The sequence below is a fragment of the Sinocyclocheilus rhinocerous genome, unplaced genomic scaffold, assembly GCF_001515625.1.
Source record: "Sinocyclocheilus rhinocerous isolate Xijiao unplaced genomic scaffold, SAMN03320098_v1.1 scaffold254, whole genome shotgun sequence".
In the NCBI taxonomy this organism is placed as follows: Eukaryota; Metazoa; Chordata; class Actinopteri; order Cypriniformes; family Cyprinidae; genus Sinocyclocheilus; species Sinocyclocheilus rhinocerous.
In genome coordinates this window covers 853,135-855,982 of record NW_015628690.1, presented here as the reverse complement: position 1 = coordinate 855,982, position 2,848 = coordinate 853,135, and the positions used below count along the sequence as shown (strand labels likewise).

General features: G+C 40.2%; 1 protein-coding gene across 1 annotated transcript in view; it reads right to left on the bottom strand.

Annotated features, from left to right (window-relative positions):
• Positions 1-2,848, bottom strand: part of LOC107738206 (apoptotic chromatin condensation inducer in the nucleus-like) — a 32,988-nt gene that overhangs the window by 10,182 nt on the left and 19,958 nt on the right. The window lies entirely within an intron of this gene.

Below are 2,848 nucleotides of genomic sequence, written 5' to 3'. Positions count from 1 at the left end.
ATTTTCAAGTACGCTACAGAAATGTAATAATCAAATGTAAAATAACTGCATACTCTTCACTGTATAAATTAAATATAGATTAATCTTTTTTTTATGTAATCATTAATCATTCTGATGTCATTTGTTGATAGTCAGGAGCAGTGAGCACTTGTATTTTTCTTTGACAGCATTAGATTTATTATTAGTTTGCTTTCACTTTAAGAACGAAGCACAGATTTAATATAGGCCTACTGATACACATGCCTTTTCTTTCTCAACTGTTTACGTTAAGACATATGCCTAACCGACTGTGCTTACTACGATATTCGCCAAAACGCGCATTTTTATGTAATTTTGTCTGTATTAATTCATCCATGCACAAAAAAGCGGAAGAGAGCTCAATTTAGTATTCGCACGGTGTAGACGCGGCTGTCTGTGTGCGTGCGAGCGCTTCAGATGTGTGCGCAGAAAACTTTTCACACAGCACTCGACTGTTCCGCAAACAACCCCGAGCGTCTTTTATGCTCACCTTGTGCCTTCGGGCAGTCCTTATATTGAGTCCTGATACGTGAGTTTGAACGAGAATGCACGCGTTGGCGGTAATGCATAGACGGACCCAAAATAAAGGTGCCTATTTATACAGATATCGATATTTTACGTGTGGCATCGATGTATCGTATCGTCAGACATCGTATCGATCCATATCGATGAATCATTACACCCCTATTATTACGCAAGTCTATGGGGCAACATGCCCCAAATTGGCCCTATAGACTGCCATTGTAAGTGGATATTTGTTTGTATTCTTTGTGATAATAGAACCTGGAACATTTCTTTTAATGGTTCACCCACCATTGTAGTACTTTAGTATAGAATTCACTCAGTTGTTGAAGTTTATCTTCTTGCAAAATGAATAAAATGCTGAACGTTTGATGTAATTTACACATGTAGTGGAGAGAGAGAGACAAAAAAAGAAATGGCAAGGTAAACTTAATAGCTCAGGCAATCCATATACCTTAGTTCAGTAGTCTCCAAACTCGGTCCTGGAGGGCTGGTGTCCTGCAGAGTTTAGCTCCAACTTGCCTCAACACACCTGTCTGGAGTTTTCTAGCATGCCTATTAAGACCTTGATTAGCTGGTTCAGGTGTGTTTAATTAGGGTTGGAGCTAAACTCTGCAGGATAGCGGCCCTCGAGGACCGAGTTTGGAGACCTCTGCCTTAGGCTACATCCACACGAAGCCAGAGCTTTCCCTATCCGATCTTTTTTCCCCCTCGTCTCAAGAAATATCTGCGTACACACGAAACCCGACACAAAACGATGTAGTATACATGCCAGACCAGTATGTGGCACTGTAATTCTGCCACAGAGATACACTAAAAATGGAGAAGACTTGGACTATGTGCATAAACCTTGCGCGCGGTATACAAATGAACATGGAACAATACATTTATTAATCTGTGTTAATGTTAGTTAATAAAAAGACAATCGTTCAGTGTTTGTTCATGTTGTTGTTGCCGTTACGTGACGTAGAAGTGTCTGACTAGGGGCGAGACGTGGGATGATGACATCATTGTTTCACAAAATATACGGATTGGCTGTACACACGAAAACGCAAGGGTGTCGTTTTCAGATTTATCCACTCTGGGACCCGGTTTCAAAAAATATTGGTTTCACTCTCCCAAAACGCCGGATCCGTCTGGACGAAACACCAATCCAATACAACATTTTTGCATATACAGCTAAGCGCATCTCCGTGTGGACAGGGCCTTAGTTTACGTCCTGTATGCCAGCTCTCTAATGCTCTTATGTTCTTCTGCCACTTATTTTACCACTGAAGCTATTTTTGAGGAGCATGTAATTATAGATGAATTCTGACACTTGATTACAATGACCATGAGCAATGTCTCTAATGTGTTTAACCCTTTGACGCGTGTACGATCACACCGGTGTGATCAGTCTTGGCTGGTCCCTGAAGCGTACGATCACACCGGTGTGATTAGAACTTTCAGTGCGTCACGTCATCAACTGCTGAATTTAAATCCGCTTTCGCGCTCTGGCTGGCGCGAGCCAGATCGGACGCGCTGAGCGCTTGTCATATTATCACAAATATTCAGCTTTTTCAACCATATAATGCTTATTTTAGGTTTCAGACATTTAAATACACAAGTACTAGCAAAACCATACATTTACAGTTTGTAAAATGCACGCTGATGTTTATGGAAACGGCAACAATGATCCTTACAAATATAATCTGACGACATGTTTTTATTGATATCATATACAGATTGTGTAGGTAACTATAAAGTTTACTCTGCTCTTCTCCCAGTTTACCGAGACCTACTTTAACGTGTTTCGGTAGGAGAGGATGAATTTGCGTGTTGTAAATCCCACAGCTCGGATTCAGCGCGAACTAACATGGCGGCGCCCATCACCCGGTATAAATCAACTAACACGGTCGACATAAAAGTGTTTAAACTACCAAACAGATTTAATTGCACATATTTCAGAATCGGAATATCAGAGATTTCATAAGATAGTGAGCATGTTTGTGAATATTTCGAATAAAACCGGAAAAACTAAATAAAAGCGATGCATGTGTCATACAGAGCTATTGTGGCTGCGTTGTGTCACATCACAAGCATGACACGTCGCCATGGAAACAATAAGGCGATACATTTTAAAATAACAGTCGCCTAAAAAAAACTCACGCTGGGGGCTAGTATATTTTAAACTCACGTGCGAAAGGGTTAAATGTGAGCCAAAATCATCACAATTAAAAGAACCAAAGACTTAAACTACTTCAGTCTGTGTGCATTGAATTTATTTAATACACGAGTTTCACAATTTGAGTTGAATTACTGAAATAAA